This window comes from Coffea eugenioides, chromosome 2 (genome assembly GCF_003713205.1).
Source record: "Coffea eugenioides isolate CCC68of chromosome 2, Ceug_1.0, whole genome shotgun sequence".
NCBI lineage: Eukaryota > Viridiplantae > Streptophyta > Magnoliopsida > Gentianales > Rubiaceae > Coffea > Coffea eugenioides.
Window position 1 is genome coordinate 28901661 of NC_040036.1, and position 19283 is coordinate 28920943.

The following is a 19283-nucleotide window of genomic DNA, read 5'->3' on the forward strand; positions in this document are numbered from 1 at the left end:
TGGTCCAAAAGTATATTACTAGATTCCTAAATCTCTATATAATCATCTCCCGTCCATGCCAAGATTAGAGAGTATCCCAAAGTTCAATGATATATTCTTTTTCTTGATTCTTGTCGTTTACCACAATGTTGCGGATGGACCCCAAGTGAACGAAAGCCAAAAAAAAAAGAGAGATTTACACTGATGGCTGGAAAGACGTATGGTGACAAATTCTTTTTCTTTTCAAATATTAAGGTATAATGATGGTAATCCATGTTATGAAATTATGTTGCTTGCTTAATTTGGAACTAATTCAAAGATTTAAAGCCAATACTTCATCGTCTAACAAAAAAAAAAGATTTAAAAACCAATCTCCATGCAGTCATTGCATCAAATTCACAATTGGCTTGTTGATCACATTTGATTTAGGTGACAATAAATGTATTGAAGAGTCTTCACCTAAAAGTCAAAGGGATTTTTGGACTAAGGTTGATCAGTATTTCTAATTGTCTTATACGAACAATATGGAGGATTAGATTTACTTGCTCGATCAAATTTTTACTTCTATTGGTTATACACAGTATTTGATAATCACTTTGTTTGAGCTCAGCTTTTGTTGATAATGAAGATTTTAAGCAAATATTGTAGTGTTTCCAAAGTGATGTATGTGTGTTTCTGAATGGATGAACATTCAGTTTACTAGCCTGAGAAGATCTTTCTTGCTCTCAAATGCCATGAAAAGAGTTCCATAACATGTGAAAATCCAAAATGTGAGAAGACGAAAAAGGCAAATCCTGTTTGTTTAGTACTTAACGCAATCCACCAAAGAGCCTCATCTTAATTAAAAGTGGCAGAAGTACACGGTCTATCTACAAATTGGGTAATTTTCCAAATGTAGACAACAAGCAAGCCGAAATTGCTTTTGGTTTGACAACAGGCAAGCTGCGTGAACAATTTTGATAGCACTAAAATATTTGTAAGCAGAAAATATTTGTTGCATTTTCTAGTCCACTCTCGGGGATTCTCCCCATTGAACATATTTAACTCAATTTTAGGCAAATTGTAACTAGAATTCTCGCCCAAGAATTCACAGCTCTTCACTTTTTCTTCTGCAACCACATTCAACCTTTGATGGATAGGAGGGGTAGGAAGCAGAGGCATACAATCTTTCCCAATTCTTTCTTCTTCCATTGAATTCTTCTCCTTATTTATCATCATGCTTGACTTTTCAAATTTTTGATCCATTCCAAGAACCATTGAGTCCATCCTTTTGTCTCTTTCCATCATTTCTTCTCGTACCTGTAGTTGCAGTTTTCTTACATCTTTCATGACTTTGTGCAGCTTGATTTCTTGCCTCTTGAGATGGACTTCTAGTGTCTTAAAACAGGTACTTTTTGCCACTGTAGTTTCAAGAGCTGCTGAGGAAGAAATATGTTACATTTCACTACCAAATATTTCAATCGGTGATCTAGGTATGAATTCTATACAAAATTCTAGGGAAGGGATGAGAAAATATGATGAAGTCATGTTAAATTGTCAATTACTGGATAATAAATGAAACTCATGGAATTTGTATACGAGAAAATGTTGATATTGAGTCTCAAGACCTGCAATTGATGGAAGGAAAAAATAATATGCAAGATAAAGTAGATGTACCTAGTATATTGCAGCAGTGGTCTATTGTTGAAAAGAATTGGGTAAATTACATTTTACCCCCCTGTGATTTACCCTTTTTTTACATAACCCCCATATGGTTTCAAAAGCTATACATAACCCCCTCATGGTTTGGATTAAAGTGTCAAAGTAACGGAAATAGTCACTCGTAACGGAATTTCTAAAAATGTCGAAATTACCCTTATAAATACATGACACATTAACCCCGTATGATTTTTATATTTTACCATATAACCCCCTTATGGTTTAATACTTTACCATATAATCCCCTTATGATTTTCAAAATATACACATAACGCCCCTTGGTTAATACATAAATTTCAACTTTACATAAGGGTATTTTTGACATTTTAGGTGACGCCGTTATGAATTATCATTCCCGTCACTTTGACACTTTAATCCAAATCATAAGGGGGTTATATATAGCTTTTGAAATCATAGGGGGGTTACGTGAAAAAATGCTAAACCACAGGGGGATAAAGTAGAATTTGCCCAAAAGAATAAGAAAGGGTTTGAAGAACTCAGATCATTGATGTTATTAGGAGGTCTTGGATTGGCAGAGTCTTGTGTAGTTACTTTCTCAAAGATAGAGACCCAATTTGTGCTACAATTCTTTAAACTAAGAGACTTCATGGAGGTTTTTATAGGTTCTCTCCTTCAAGAGTATTTGGCTGGAATTATCAGTAAGGAGTCCAAAATTGTAATGAAACCATGGTCTCAAATAGCCACTGGCTTCAAATGTGGCACTGGTGTTGGAGAAGACTACAAATTCTCAAACCAAATTTTATCAAGCAAGATTCTTCAAGCCGCAATTTGGGATATGAATATGATAATGCTTCATATTCCCTTAGCAAGATCTAGAAACAATTTGAGCCTTTTCTCTGTTGAGAACTTTGATGAGGTGTTAGTTAATTTGGAAGTGTAGGAAACCTGATATTCAATTTTGGAAGTGAAGGAAGAACTGTGATGCAATTTTCTCAACCATGTTTTCTGACAACTTAGCTAATCTTAGTCAAGTCTCCAAGAAATTTTTCACAGAGCATGATGGTAAATTTTCTCCATGAAAGAGGTGTCGAAATTACATAGTTGAAGGTGCATGTATTCCTGTATAAGTGGGATCAAGAGACCAATTGCAGGCATGTAGTAGAAGCGAGATGCCATATTACAATATTTCGGCTGAGGTTGAATCTTATGGAGGTATTAGATAATCAAATTGTGTGTCGCGCCCCATTTTTCGCGATGGAAAAATAAGTATAAAAATAGGTATTTACAAAAGATGTAATTTTATTTTAAAATAAATGAAAAGGACCTAGAATGGGACTTAAAAAAAATGCGACAATTTGGGTCCAAAATTTAGTCTAAAAGGGTTTTTAAGAAAAAAATAGGAGTCGCCATTGGGTATTGAGTTTTGGTGTACCAAGTCACCCAAAAATATTTTTTGACAAAAATAAAATAAAATAAAACCCCTTTTTGACAACTCCAGATCTTTGAAAAACAAAAGAAAATGGGTTCGGGAGTCACGGTTGAAGAAAGGGAAGGCAAAGGTTTGATTAACTCAAACCTAAGGCACCCTTTCAACTTAGTCTAAGCTAGTTGCGAGATTTAGTCAAAATTTTCCTAATCTAACCCTTAATTTTATCATGTTTAGATGTTTCCTACATGGATGCAAATCTAAATATCGAAAGGGACAAAATGTTCATTCAAGAGTTTAATTGAACCAATCGTATTAATTGCGAAGGCCAAAATAATTTCTTGAAAGTGTCACGAGTATGCAAATGATGAAATTAAAAGAAAAGAAAAGAAATTTAATTAAATTAAATTATATACATAGATATAAGTGATCAAAGAAAAAGAGAATGCAACATAAAGGGTACGGGAGGCAAAAACTCGTGACATGATTTTCTTATACAGGGATTAATGGAATATTTAAACTAAAAAGTTATAATCTCCTATTTCCCATGTTTGAAAAATAATTTTCCTAACATGCACAAGCAAATGAGCTAACTTATTATACAATGTCCTAAATGAAATGCAATTCTAAATGACATGATTAACACATATAGAGGATAGGGGATAATATAATAGAAAATATCATGCAAATGGGAAAAGATCCTAAAAATGAAAATATGCGTGAAAATGTAATGAATATCACATAAAAATGAGTCTAACGCACGAACGATCTAAGGGTATAGCGTTGGACTAGCCCATTTTTAAAAATCCTTACTAGCGTTGGACTAGCAAGTAAGCGGAGGGAAAAAGCCACAACTAGCATTGGAGTAGTGTGGTGACGTCATGCATTTTTAATACATAATAAGACAAGTAGGCATAAATTAAAACAAATAGACACATAAGAGCACGTAGCACGTAACACATAAGCATAATATCTAGATGCAAAAATCCTAAGGAAAGCGGGTAAGGCACGTAACACATAAGCCACATAAACAAACAACCTACCTATTACATCGGGGAGCGCCTAACTATAATCTAAAAGGGAAAATAAAATAAAACAAATCTAATTATCCTATCTATTACATTTTTGAGGTATTTAAATGCCTATCAAATAATTATAAAATTAACTAAACAAACGTAAGAAAATTTAAATGAACATTCAAATCAAATAAACAAAGTATATAAAAAATATATAAACACATAGGAACACGTAGGAGCACATAGGAGCACGTAATTGACATTGAAATAATAATAGGGGTACCTCCCTTTTGAAGTGGTGACTAAATGGAGTCAAATTGCCCTATTTATACTCACAATGAACAAAAGAATCATGGCACCAATTTAATTGAAATAATAATAATAATAATGAAAATACTAAATTCACCTTAACATGTCAAACGTAAATAAATTTAAAAACATCTAAAAATTACAAGTTAAACATACTCAAAAGTAACATAATTGGCTATTAAATAAAAAGAAGCAATCATAATAAAGAGACTCAAAATTCACTAGGGACTGAATTGCAAAAATTGAAAAACTTTTTGGGATAAAATTATATTTTTCCAAAGTTTAGAGGTTAAAATTAAATGAAAGATGAAATATAGGGACCAAAGTGCAATTAATTTAAGGACCTAAGTGAAAGACAATAAAAATGTTCTGGGCCGTAGTAAAATTGCTCCAAGGATCAGGGGTAAAAGTGCAAATTTCGGTTTCTGATTTGGGCAAGGAAAGGCAATCGGGCCATCATTTTATTTCTTTGGGCCGAACACTGCCTAAGCCCAGCCGAAAGTCCAAGAGAAACGAGCAGGCCAGCCCATCTTTTATCACTCAAAACCCAACCAAAAAATACATGGGCTCTGAACTTTCTAGCCCAAACCGAAACCCCAACCAAAACTAACTCTTAGCCCAACAGAAAATAAAACATTAGCCCAAATCATTTTTCTTCTTTTCTTTCCTTTCTTTTCTTTCTTCTTCCTCCAGTCCCCATCCGTTTCTTTTTATTCTTCTTCGGCCAACTGAAGAAAGCTTCAGCTGCCTCCCTACTCCAATTTTCGCGTAGATTCTATTTTTGAGCTTAGTTTTAACACAAAATGGTCCGAAAGTGGCCAAAATGACAAGAAATCAGTCCAGTTTTTATTCTTTTATAACCCTTAAACCTTCACCAAAAATCATAAAAATTATGCCAAAACCCTCCTTATAACATCTACATTACAACTATAATCTTAGTTTGACAAGTAAACAGCAACAAAATGATGCATTAAGTCAAAACAGCCCCAAAAATGAAGAAAATTATTTTAATGCTTATAAGGCTCAAAAACTCCAAAATTTTGGATAACTAAGCATTTCCAGGATTTGTACTAGCTGATGGTCATCCATTGCTAACAAAAAATAAGCACAAAAGATTCACCAATTTGATTTATTTTTCATTTTGGCATTTTCACAAACACTTGACATGCATTCATAGGCCCGTTTCTTTTTTCTTAATTTTGTTCATAACTTATTCCAAAAAAAAAAAAACAACAACATCAGCAAGCAATTTATTTCACAAAACCCACAAGATTATTGATCATCAAAGCCGAAGAAAAGAAGAAGAAAAAACCGAACCAGTTTGCATTAAAATAAGGATCAACTAAATCTTTGCCAAATTTCCAGGGGCTATCTCGTCGGAATCAAAACAAAAATAAAAGGAGAGACTTACAATGGTTTTACAATGGAGATTATTATGGCAGTGGTGGTGGTAATGGCACTAGCAGCAAGCTCCCAAGCTTCCCCTTTTTCATCTGTGGCTTTCATCTGTCGAGGGAGAGAGCCGAGAGGATGTGAGAGTTGGAGTGTTTTTCTACTTCTTGTTCTGTCAGGGAGAGAGCCGAAAGAGTCTATTTTTTAGCCCAAAAGTGGAGTTTTTGTGTGTTGATTTTGCCAAAATGATAATTTCTCAACTAATGAAAAGACAAGTCCATGGCCATTGAGTGTGAAATGGGTTAAGTGTATTTGGTGGGAAAAAATGATTAGGATGATTTGATTTCTTGATTTTCTCTTTTTCCTTTTTGTTGCTATTTTGCTTCTTTTTTTTTGTTTTTGTTTTGTTTTTCTTTTTTTTCCTTCCTAAAATAAACCTGCAAAAATGAGAAAATTACACATTAAAATGTAAAAAAAATAATAACTCATTAAATAGAAAATTTTGAGAAAACATTAAAAATTGATAAAAATTTGGTGTCTACAACTTGCACCTCTTTGTCTAGAGTTTCAAAGAAACTCAAGACAAAGACGTTGAGTTAAAACAATCAAGCCAACATTTGGCTATAATTATTGAGCAAAAGGATGCAATAATGTTGCAGAAAACGTGACCGAACTCATGTAGAGTTGCCTACATATCCCGTCATGGGAATCAGGTCAAACGTAGTTCGAATACAAGTGAACCCCAATGAAATAAGTACATTGACCATCTGTGATATTTACAAAAATCGAAAAAGTCCGAACTCTCAGAACTTCTAAACAGGAAATACAAAATGAATGTTAAAGCACAATTATTAACCAAATAATCAAGAGAAACGGTCAGTGGGTTAAAACCCGAGCTTGCCGAGGTTGGAGGGATAAAAACACATGCCCCACGAAAATAAAAACGGTCAGTGGGATCAAACCCGAGCCTGCCGAGGTTGGAGGGATAAAACCCATGCCCAACGAAAATAAAAAAGGTCAGTGGGATAAAACCCGAACCTGCCGAGGTTGGTGGGATAAAATCCAAGCCCAACAAACATAAAAACGGTCAGTGAGATAAAACCCGAGCCTGCCGAGATTGGAGGGATGAAACCCATGCCCAACGAAAATATTATAGCATGTACCATTAATCAAGGCCGTGTTTGTAGGCATTTAACGCACAACTATGGCCCCTTTTAGGCATTTAACGCACAACTCTCACGACCAAAAGGGGCTATACATACGATTACTTATTTCCTCTTCTTTTGTACTTGTTTTTTTTATTATCATGTTTGTATTGATTTTTTTTGGTAATACTCTATTGAAATTTCAATGTACTATTATTTGGTAGGTTTTGTACAGTAATTTTTTTTGCCAATATGCTATTGGTCATTTGGATGCAGTTCTTAATAAAGATACACGACTAAATCTTACAAATCTGCCAAAATGATTTATTATCTTGGCTTAAATGATGATTTTCAATTATGTGAATGACGCACCAAAACATTGTGACTAATTATTCAATAATTGCCCAATGAAATGAAATATGTCCTCTAATATTAGAGATGTAAATGAGTCGAATCAATCTAATAGTATTTAGGAGAGCTTGAGCTCAAGTTTAAACTTGAATCAACCTTGGCTATTCATAGGAAAACTATGTAAATTATCTAGAATGATAGAGCGTATGTGTGTATGTGAGTGTTTATAAGAATGAATTGTGGTCAAATTTTGTAATTCAATTTTAACCACAAGGGTACGGGCATTTTGGAATTGTGAGGATGTTTGGAGTGTGGTTGTAGGCTTGCAGCATGGGATACAACTAATGGTAGAATATGTTTTCTTATGTTTACTTAAATGCCCTTGTATTCATGTGAATGCACTGCTAATATGTTCAAAGTAATAGTATTTTGGAATTGTGATATTACTTTGATCGTCTTTTGGGCAGTGGGTACAAGTTATGGTAGCTTTAGTTTTGCTTAATTACTTAGATATCCTAGGATTCATTAAAACACTCTTGGATCATACTTAACAGTTAAGTAGTAATTATTAGCAGTTGGGCAAATTTTCCAGCAATTTCCAAGTCAAATTCAAATTAGGATTTCTTGTTCATGATTTCATCTTCATATCCTAGCAGAATAAGGAAACAAAATCCTCTATAAAATCACTGGTTATATGCTCTTGTTAGAACCTTATTTTTGTTATCTTTGCATGAGAATTTGTATCAAATCCACATAAGCAGAAGATCGAAGAAGATGCCTTGCAATAAATCATCCAAGAAAAAAGCCCAGAAGCAAGCCGATGTCTGGATACTGATGCTGGCATGGTGAATGCAAGCCCAGAAGCAAGGATACGTTACCCTGGATGAATGGAGAAGAGGGCTTCAAGCATTGAAAGCAGATACAATCTTTAAACTGAAAAAGGCACTTCCCGACCTTGAGAAAGAGATTAGGAACCCGGCAACTGCAGGTGCTTCTGAGGATTTCAACACTTATGCCTTCCAGTATTGTCTGACAGAGGAAAAATAGAAAACCGTTGATATTGAGAGCGTATGTGTTCTGTTTGACCTTGTTCTGGGTTACCAATTTGGTTCACAAGTTGGTTATTTGGCTGAATATCTCAAGATGCAAACTGATTACAAGGTTTTAAACTTGGATCAGTGGAAGTGGTTCTACCATTTTTGCACTGAGATAAGCTTCCCTGACCTGAGCAATTATGACCCTGACCTTGCTTGGCCCTCTATCTTGGATGATTTTGTTGACTGGATGAAAGCCAAGAAGGGTTGAAGATCAAATTTGTATGCAGATTCAAGCCCAGTCTTGCTATACATAACACCTTGGCTGCCTTGTGCACCATCTTCTATTCAATTTTGTTGTTGTTTATTATTATTATATAACAAGTGCGGAACCTTAATTAACTTTTATTCTGTTGCTCTTCCTTTTGATTTGCATCTTGCAACGAGAATTATACACATTCTAACCAAGGTAAATCACACCAGCAAATTAATTTGAGTTGGGAAAAAAATTCTTTGGCCGATTGTAGAATTCTGTAGTATCCAATTTGTTACTTCCGCCATCCTATGTTGATAGTATTAGTTTTCTGTTTCACACAATTTAAACAAACATTAGTTAATTTTGTTGGAAGAATAAATCTAATATACTGTTTTTCTAAAATATCCTTATATTAATATTAGGAGCATGACTTATCACTATACCTTTACAGTAATTATAACAACAATATCATAAAAAGTAGCACCATTTAAGGCATGAAAGCAACTAATGAATGAGGTAGGCTATACTCACTGATAGCAAAGTACATTGAATATGGGTATTTTAGACAAATTACAAGTTAACTATATTCTTCAATTAGAAAGTGGATTATAATTTAGGACAAAGAGAAGTACAAGTTAACTATATTCTTCAATTGAAAAGTGAACTATAATTTGGGATGAATGAAAAGGAAAACAAAACTATCAAAATAGGGCGCATGGAGTATATCTAACCAATGAAATGCTATAATTGCACTCTATCTCCTCAATAAAAATTATAATTCCCTAAAACTTCTAACAACTTCATATGATCTTTTTAATATTTGAGTTACATCAATGGGATTATTTGCAATAGAATATTAATCAGATCTACAAATTCTTTAAAGAAACGTATGAGGAACAATTTTCCTTACTTAGAATAGCTTTTTATATTTTACTTGAGCAAGTAGCAGCAGTACGTAAATTCAAATATAACTATGCAATTTTATAGGCATTTAATGCACAACTCTCATGACCAAAAGGGGCTATACATACGATCACTTATTTCCTCTTCTTCTATACTTGTTTTTTTATCATGTTTGTATTGATTTTTTTTGGTAATACTCTATTGAAATTTCAATGTACTATTATTTGGTAGGATTTGTACAGTAAATTTTGTTGCCAATATGCTATTGGTCATTTGGATGCAGTTCTTAATAAAGATATAGAATAAATCTTACAAATCTGCCAAAATGATTTACGATCGTGGCTTAAATGATGATCTTCAATTATGTGAATGAGACGGCAAAATGATGTGACTAATTATTCAATAATTGCCCAATGAAATGAAATATGTCCTCTAATATTAGAGATGTAAACGGTCGAGTCAATCTAATAGTATTTAGGAGAGCTTGAGCTCAAGTTCAAACTTGAATCAACGTTGGCTATTAATAGGAAAACTATGTAAATTATCTAGAATGATAGAGCATATGTGTGTATGTGAGTGTTTATAAGAATGAATTGTGGTCAAATTTTGTATTTCAATTTTAACCGCAAGGGTATGGGCATTTTGGAATTGTGAGGATGTTTGGAGTGTGGTTGTAGGCTTGCAGCATGGGACACAACTAATGGTAGAATATGTTTTCTTATGTTTACTTAACTGCCCTTGTATTCATGTAAATGCACTGCTAACATGTTCAAAGTTATAGTATTTGGGAACTGTGATATTACTTTGATCTCTTTTGGGCAGTGGGTACAAGTTATGGTAGCTTTAGGTTTGCATAATTACTTAGATGCCCTAGGATTCATTAAAACACTCTTGGATCATACTTAACAGTTAAGTAGTAATTATTAGTAGTTGTTGTCTTTGAGAATTTTAAGAGACTGTCGTTGTGCAACAAGATGTTATAGTAGTAATTAGTACTTTGTTTATTGGTTTACACTAATACCCTTACTAAGTTGTTTTGTTATCATCTTAAAGCCAGAAAAATCTTGGTTTGCTAGGAAATTTTAGTGATTTATTTAATACTGAGTTTTATGCCTGAGCATCAGTTTGAATGTACACTTACTGAAATAGCAGCTTTATCAGGGAATTTCTCATCTTAGTAGGAGCTTTCCAAAATAGCTTAGTAGCCACATTAGTAGCGCTTGGGATGATTTTAGGCACGGCCTATTCCCTTCGGCTATATAGTCGTGTGGTTTCTGGGAATTTAAAACCCAATTTGCTCCACAAATTCTTCGATTCAAATGGCAGAGAAGTTTCCATATTTATACCTTTTTTTTCACTCCCATCCTCAACCCCACTATGGAGCTCCGTATCTAGCCTCACTCTTCAAATCATGACCCATATGAGATTACTTAGATCAATTCCTGCAACATGACTTATTACACGTGTCAAGATTTGAACAATAAGGTTTTGTAAGGGGCTCCGTAGTGAGACTGAAGACCAGAAGTGCTTTTTATGTTGGAGAGACGAACATCTGTTAAACAACCAAAGAAATAAGGGTAAACTAATGTAATCATGATAGAACTCCATTATCTAATCTCACTCCTCAAATCATGACACATGTCATATGAGGTCACTTAGATCAATTCGTGCAACATGACTTATTACATGTGTTAGGATTTGAACAATGAGACTTGGTAAAGAGACTCCATAATGGAACTGAGGATTAGAAATATATTTTTGGTCAGAGAGACGACCATCTATTAAACAACCAAAGAAATAAGGGTAAACCAATGTAATCATGACATTATAGGTGCATGCAACCGGATGGATGCAACTTCCCTCGGTTGGTTTGGGTGGCATACCTGTAATTTGAACAGTTACTGAAACTTGTCTCGCCTTTCGCTAGATGCTTATTTTTATCGTCATTGTACTCTTCATTTCTAGAACACTATTTCAGAAAAGGACATTTATGCCGAAAATTTGGATTTAAAAACCAAAGAAACCGTTAGAAACTAGATTCAAATCCCAGAAACTTTCATGAAGATCACACTTCAGAAAGTAGCAAACTTCATCCTCAAATTTTTGGAGTGAATCTCACCCAACAAATCTATCTCAGGTTGGCTTTTTACCCAAGTATGGAAAATCATGTTTATTCATACAAAAATCTATTGCATTTAAAATTTCTATCACATAATACTCTAGTTTATAACAAAACAAGTTTCACTAAAAACAAAGCTCTCTATGGTGACTTATGTCACTTCAAACACTGGCACCCAACCAGACAGTAGGACAATTTCTAGATTTAATAGAACATTCTTAACTTTTAAAGAAATGACCCATGAACACCTGGAAAAATCTTCAAATTCTCCAGAATTACATTTGACTTATAGTACTTTAAATTCACGATTCTATCCAAGAAAATTTACTTCAAAAGTCAAGAGTTTTTCAATCCAAGTTTTGGCCATTTAAACCTGTGCAGGTTTGTCTTGATTCAAGAGTCAAAATTTTAACATCTATAGAACTTGGAAATCTTCATAATCTAACTCATCAACACGTTTAAACACCACCATAAAAGTTTCCTGGAAAAACAAATTATTCAAATTGATTTTCTTGATAAAAATTCGTCAAACATCACAACCTATCAAACTAAACTAGATTCAGAACAAAATATAAAAACTGGGGTTAGACTTCGAATTTCCCTATGAAATTTTATACTCTTGTCATATACATATAACCCCATAATTCTACAACATTTCATTAAAATCAGATCACCCCACTGCTCCCTGTAAATTCCAGAAGTTTAATTCAGCATGAAGTGAAACCCAAGCCAGTTATAAACAAAAATTCATAACTCAATTTACAGAATGAATTTTCCTTTGAAATTTTGTACATATATTGCCAACACATAGAACTACTGAACTGATAATTTTCATACAAAGAAAATAAAGTTAGAGGTAGAGACGATTTTTCAAAAATTTTACATAGCAATCTGTCAAATTTCTGATTTCTCTAGATTCCCAAGAATAAACAATCACGTATTGTATATTAGACAACTCATCTAAGAACCCTCGGACATGATCTTCATAGAGGGAGATCAAACAGAGATGATTTTGCAAAAATTTTACGTAGCAATCTATCAAACTTCTGATTTCTTTAGATTCTCCAGAATAAACAATCATGTATTGTATATTAGACAACTTATCTAAAAATCCTCGGACATGATCTTCATACTAGGAGATCAGAATTTAATATACAAAATCCTCTAGAAACTTTATTAAAAAGAATCATAACCATACCTCTACTGCAGAAATCTTCACCTCTTCGTTCAGTACTCTTCTATTTCGCCAAGTTATAGCCACTAACTCACCTTTGTTCTCCCGTGTATAAGCTCTGCACTCCCTCAAAAAGAATAACACGTAGCTAACATCCAACCCTAGGCATATTTATAAGGGTCATTCAACACCTAAACAAATCACACATTAACTTGGATTTTTTACTTCTTCCAGCTATAAACATCATAATTCTCTTGAACTAAGAGTCTCCTTAGTCCTTTGCTCCCCTTGTCCACTTATCGCTGTTCAAGAGAAAGTTCCTATCAGCACTAGAACTCCATCCTTTTTTCTCGTTCTGTTGTATTGGTCAAGGATGTCCAACTTTATTTCGAATACAACTCATAAACTTATCCAAATTCTTTTTCTTAATTTCTAGAAAATTCCTTTCTCCATTTTCCTTTTTTCTTCAGCCGAATTTTCCCTTTCCTTTTATATACATCGGTTGTCCAACCCCTAATTTACTTTTTTTTTAAAACACTTTTGGCCTATTAAATTCTTACATTACTAACAATAATATTCCATATAAAATAGATTCTTCCTACTAGAACAAAATCATTAGACATTACATAAAATTATTTTTGAATAAGTACATGAATACTTTGACCAATAAAAATCAAGCTTTCACTAGTTTAAAATACAAGGATTATTTCTTCAAACAATTGCACTTTGAAACATGTTTGTACTTTGAAAACATATTTTTACACATTGATTACTTTACAAAATATATTTTACAATCAAAACACATTTACCTTAAATAAATCCTGAACAGAGAACTCAGTAGGGATACTTTTTTAAGAGAAAGAACCAAGAATAAGAATGGAAGAATGAAGAATGGAAGAATGGAAAGCGAAGATTTGAGGTGATCAAAATGGAAAAAAATAAGTGAACAGAACAACAATACGACATAAAGAATGATGATTACATTTATGATCAGACACAGCAACTCTGGGGAGGTTCTCCTCTTCCTTGGTGGACAAGGACGATAATGATGATCATCAGCAAAGCTGGTGGGTTCTTGAACCACGAAGCCTGGCTGCCCCTCAATCTTCATCGGTGGAATTCGAGTTCTTGTGATGCCTTTCCGCCCGCCCTTCTTTCCATGGCGCCCATAGTCACGCTCCATAACTATCATCCTGAGTGTCTCTTGGCAGAATTCCAAACAAGGAAGATGGTGTTGTTTCTTGGGGGATGGACTGGATTTTTTTTTTCTATTTTTTGGTATTGTATCGTGGAGGAGAGCAAAGAAGTTGGAGGGATGACATTTTATAAGGAAAGAACACCACCAATCCAAAGTAATTAGAAAATCAGGAAAAAAATAAAAATAAAAAGGTCTAGTCCTTGACATAATAGCAGTTTCATAAGATGGCTTTTTTCTCACACACAAGAAAAAAAAAGGTAATTTTGATGCAAATATCCGCATATAAATCCAATGAAAGGCTTATTGCAGACATACCAAGCATGAGCACATTAATCCTTAAGCTTATACATCTATCACTTGAGCAAGTACAAGAATGCTTACCAGATTACAATTTACACAGACTCAAGCATCAATTGACTTTAAAATCTATAAAAATGGAATTGAGAAATAGCTTTTGGAGACTCAGAAAAGTCAATGATTGTCATCATTTTTATTAGATCTCGTCATCTGCAAAACATTTGTAGACAACTGCTTGGGCTGAACTGAATTGGCAACCCATCTGCCAACTGCCTGCCTTGAAGCCTGAGTGTTTTCTACGATGATTTTTTTTCAATTTGGACCAAGACTCGAGCTTTTTCTTGATGAGCAATCCTAGGGGAAAACCCTCCTAGAACTTCCCAACTTTGTAATATCAGAGTTGGACCTTTTCTCCCAATGAAAATTGAACTCGATTGTTCTCATGAACTCAAGACCTCTGACACACGAAGGTAATCAGCAACCTTAAACAAATAAAGATGGATGAAGAGACACCACGATTAGGGAACAAACTAATCGATAAAGTCTGATTTGAATCCTAAGCTATGAACTCAAGAATTCAGGAGTAAGTTCGATTAAGAACTTGAAGGAAAATTCCTCACGATTTTCGGTTGTAATATTCCGTCCCTTTACTCGTACAAGAGGTGCCTTTTATAGGCTAGAACTAGGGCAACTCACCTACCTAAACTAGGAATAGGAATTCGGCCTACATAAAGACCCAGCTCTTTATGGCTTTTCGATAAGGCCCAATAATTAATAAAATCTACTAAAAAGATTAAAACTAGAGAACAACATGTCCTTTGTGCGATTAACAAATTAGGCAGTTTTAAAACAACTACTAACTAATCTAACAAGTATGAGATCATTCTTTCACTTCAAACGTACAAGTGAACAAGGTAATTTCATGGTCTATCAAATCTTCAAACTTAGCTTGCTCCTTGCTTGTATGGTGAATGATCAAGGCTTGTAAAACTTCCTTTACCCTCTTGGATCTTGATCTTGTCATCGGACCGCCAATGTGGACCAAAGGATCCTTGACCCAAGGTTGAAGTTGTTGCGCACCCGTATCCGCATCATTCCCTCTCTCCTCGAAATGATTTGTCCTCGAATCTTCAAAGTCTCCTCTTGAAAGCGATGTGTCCACAAATCGACGGTGCGCTTAAAGGACAGCAATGTTGGAAATAGATGAGTGACTACGAGCCATGTTGCATGTCGTTTGGTCAACTTCGGGAAGCTCTCAAACAAGGACATGCGCCAAGGTAGGAAAGAGCTTGTGTAAGGCGTGTGAAAATCCCAAGTGGCAATCCAAAACTCTCTAATTAGCCTTTGGTCATGGATCTTCACATTGACAACTTGATTGTGCAAAGGTGTAAAATCCAGCACTAGTTGACATTGATTTGAATCATCTTGCATGGATAAAATGGGAGCAACTTGTTGCATGGATGAGGCACTAAACAACTCGTGGAGGACAGCTTTGGGATCTTGCGTGACACACAATTTCTCATCTTCCAACATATAAGGTAGCAAACAATTGAATTCCACTTCATGAGGGTTACTCGAACTAGCACAAGTTGAAGTTGACAAATTGAGCACTTGGCCACCAGCTTTTGGCTGTGTGAATAAGCATGAAAGATCACCACCTTTAGTTGAAATAAGCACGAAATCAGGTTGTAGTCTTTAATCAAAACTGGAAAATTTTGGACAACTTTACAACCTACAAAAACAAAATAACCTTCAACTTGAAACAAATTTGAAATTGGGTAAAGAAGTAATGGTACATCATCAACTAAATGGTAAGAAGGTATAGAACAAGTTTTAAGTGTGAAAACTCCCTTTGCCACTTCATTATTCCTTCCACCAATTGATTCAACTTGAGAAGGCATTGCTAGCCTTTTACACTTTCCTTCAAAATCTGCATAAGAAATACAAGTGTTGGGATGGAAATTATACTCAAAAGAAGGTAAAGATGATGAATGAACCATAGGTAGCAAATGAGAGTCAAAATTTGGAATTCTCCCTTCATGGTGGGTTTGACTTGATTCCCCTTTGGTATGGACAGATTTGAATTGAAATTGTTCCATGAGATGATTCCAAATAGATTCAATTCCTAAAAGACAAACTCCATGGAAGCTAGTGAATTGTACAAGTGACTTTGGAATGGAGCATGGCATGACTAACTTCACTTGACTTTGCTTAATCAGCACAAATGAAGAAACACTAAATAAAGCAAAGGTAAGTTCGTTAGAAAAACAATAAGCCCGCACATTTTTGCTCAAAATCGGCTCACTTTCTCTTTTTTCTTCCTTTTTACCACTCATCTCATCAGATTTTTCCATCTCTTTATCTAGCTTAACGCCTCGATTGTTTTCTCATTATCAACCTCCTCAACAAATGGTTCAATAGGATGAGATACTCCTTTGTTGGGAATAGGGTCAGCTACCTCCTTCTTAGAAAACTCACTTTGATAGCATCCATTTGACTCCATTTGTTTTTGGTGTAAAAGACGTTGATATGTCTCCCAAAATGACTCCTCATGAGGTGGTTCAACTCTTGGTTTAGGCCTAGAAAATATTGAATGAATCTTCTTATCACCTCTTGTATAAACCGGCTTTAAAGAGGGAGATTGCATGGAACCCCTCCTCTTGAGAGATTCATTCTCTCGCTTGGGTTTATGTTTGTGTTCCCTAGCTCCCCTTTGGCTTTTCCTTGATCGAAATGAGGTGTTAGAATGATATCCCTCATCATCCGCATCATGATCAGCACTCTGAACACTCGAAACCCTATTGTGTGTATCTCCGATACCTCGCATCTCAATGGCAGCCAACCTGTCTAATAATTGTGTCATCACAACTTCATGTCTCTCCGCTTGTTTTCGAAGAGCTTGGAGCACCAGTTTGAGTGACATGTCGGTCTCAGACGACTCGGGTATGTTCCCCTCTTGAGACATATTGTCAAACCTGCAAAACAAGTATATCCTAGTCTACCTTGCAAAGCACTCGTGTATCACTCAAGAAAAACACACTCACTCTCAATTTTCCTTCTCGAAGTTCTTAAAACAACTCAAACTCTCAAAAATTCCAGAATTAATTGCCCTATAAGCAAGTAATAAGACACAAAGCAGAATTTTGCAAATCTTAGAAAAAAACTCTACCCAAAGTTGGAACTTTTTGAGCTGTTGTTTTGCTGAGTTTCTAGTCAGTATTTTGGAAGGTAAATAGTGCTTTTGGGGTGCTCAAATAATGTAAGAACCAGTCCTCAAATTGCAGTCAAATCGGCCCGCAAAAACTAGCTCAACCGATTTTAGAAATTCAAGAATTCAAAGGCGGTTTGGCTTAGGTGTTTGTGGTAGTTTAGGTTTGGTTTTGGAAACTGATTTGGGTGTGTTTTGGGGCTGGTTAGGTCATTTGGGGTTGTTGGAATTCAATCAAGATTGGAAACTCAAGATTGGAAACCAATCAAGATTTGGAAACTAATCAAGATTTGGAAAATCAATCAAGATTTGGAAACTTGATTTCCTTTGTGTGAGAGCCGATTCCTTCTCTTTCTTCCTTTTTTTTCGTTTCTTTTTTTGTTTTTTTTTTTGTTTTTGCTTTGGCTCTTCAAGGAACACAAATTCAGGTCACACCAACAAGTTCAAGAAACGGATGAAAGGTTATGGAAATTTCAAGAAAAACCTAGTTCTTGATTTATTGTTCAAGAACTTTCAAAACAAGACTTAGTGGTCCAAGAACTTCAAGAATTTTGTTCAAGAAACTCAAGAACTTCCCCAAATTATGTTGTGGTGTCTAGGGTTTACAAGAACAACAACCAATACTCAAGAAATAGGCAAAACAGAATTTCAGCAATACCCTAAAGAAAATTCCAGCAACTTGGACACTAAAACAATATAAGGTACGTGACTTTTTTTTTTTTGTCTTTAAACCCTAACAACCCAAACACAAGTATAATAGACTCAAGAATGAAATTTGGACAGAAAACACAAAAAGACAACACTCAAACAGATTTTTTTTGTGTTTGGATGAACAGTACCGCAGATGAACAGTACGTGAACAGTACACTACAGTACGATGAACAGTAATCGCTACAGTTTTTTTTTTTTTGACAAAAGACACAAACTAACAAGATATGAACAACTTCAATTGAAAGAGAATTAACCTGATGCTCTTGATACCAACTGATGAGCAACCCTAGGGAAGACCCTCCTAGAACCTCCCAACTTTGTAATATCAGAGTTGGACCTTTTCTCCCAATAGAAATTGAACTCGATTGTTTTCATGAACTCAAAACCTCTGACACACGAAGGTAATCAGCAACTTTAAGCAAATAAATATGGATGAAGAGACACCACGATTAGGAACAAACTAATCGATAAAGTCTGATTTGAATCCTAAGCTATGAACTCAAGAATTCAGGAGTAAGTTCGATTAAGAACTTGAAGAAAATTCCTCACGATTTTCGGTTGTAATATTCCGTCCCTTTACTCGTACAAGAGGTGCTTTTATAGGCTAGAACTAGGGCAACTCACCTACCTAAACTAGGAATAGGAATTCGGCCCACATAAAGACCCAGCTCTTTATGGCTTTCCGATAAGGCCCAATAATTAATAAAATCTACTAAAAGGATTAAAACTAGAGAACAACATGTCCTTTGTGCGATTAACAAACTAGGCAGCTTTAAAACAACTACTAACTAACCTAACAAGTATGAGATCATTCTTTTACTTCAAACGTACAAGTGAACAAGGTAATTTCATGGTCCATCAAATCTTCAAACTTAGCTTGCTCCTTGCTTGTATGGTGAATGATCAAGGCTTGTAAAGCTTCCTTCACCCTCTTGGATCTTGATATTGTCATCGGACCGCCAATGTGGACCAAAGGATCCTTGACCCAAGGTTGAAGTTGTTGCGCACCCGTATCCGCATCATTTCTCCTTTCTTTAGTCACCTTCCTTTCCTCAATATCTAGCCGCTTCCAAACGCACGATTTTACCTACACTGAAAAAGGGATA

The 19283-nt window shown here is 34.9% G+C and overlaps 1 pseudogene; it reads left to right on the forward strand.

Annotated features, from left to right (window-relative positions):
* Positions 1 to 8051: 8051 nt before the first annotated feature.
* Positions 8052 to 8582, forward strand: LOC113759391 (annotated as a pseudogene).
* The last annotated feature ends 10701 nt before the right edge of the window (positions 8583 to 19283 follow it).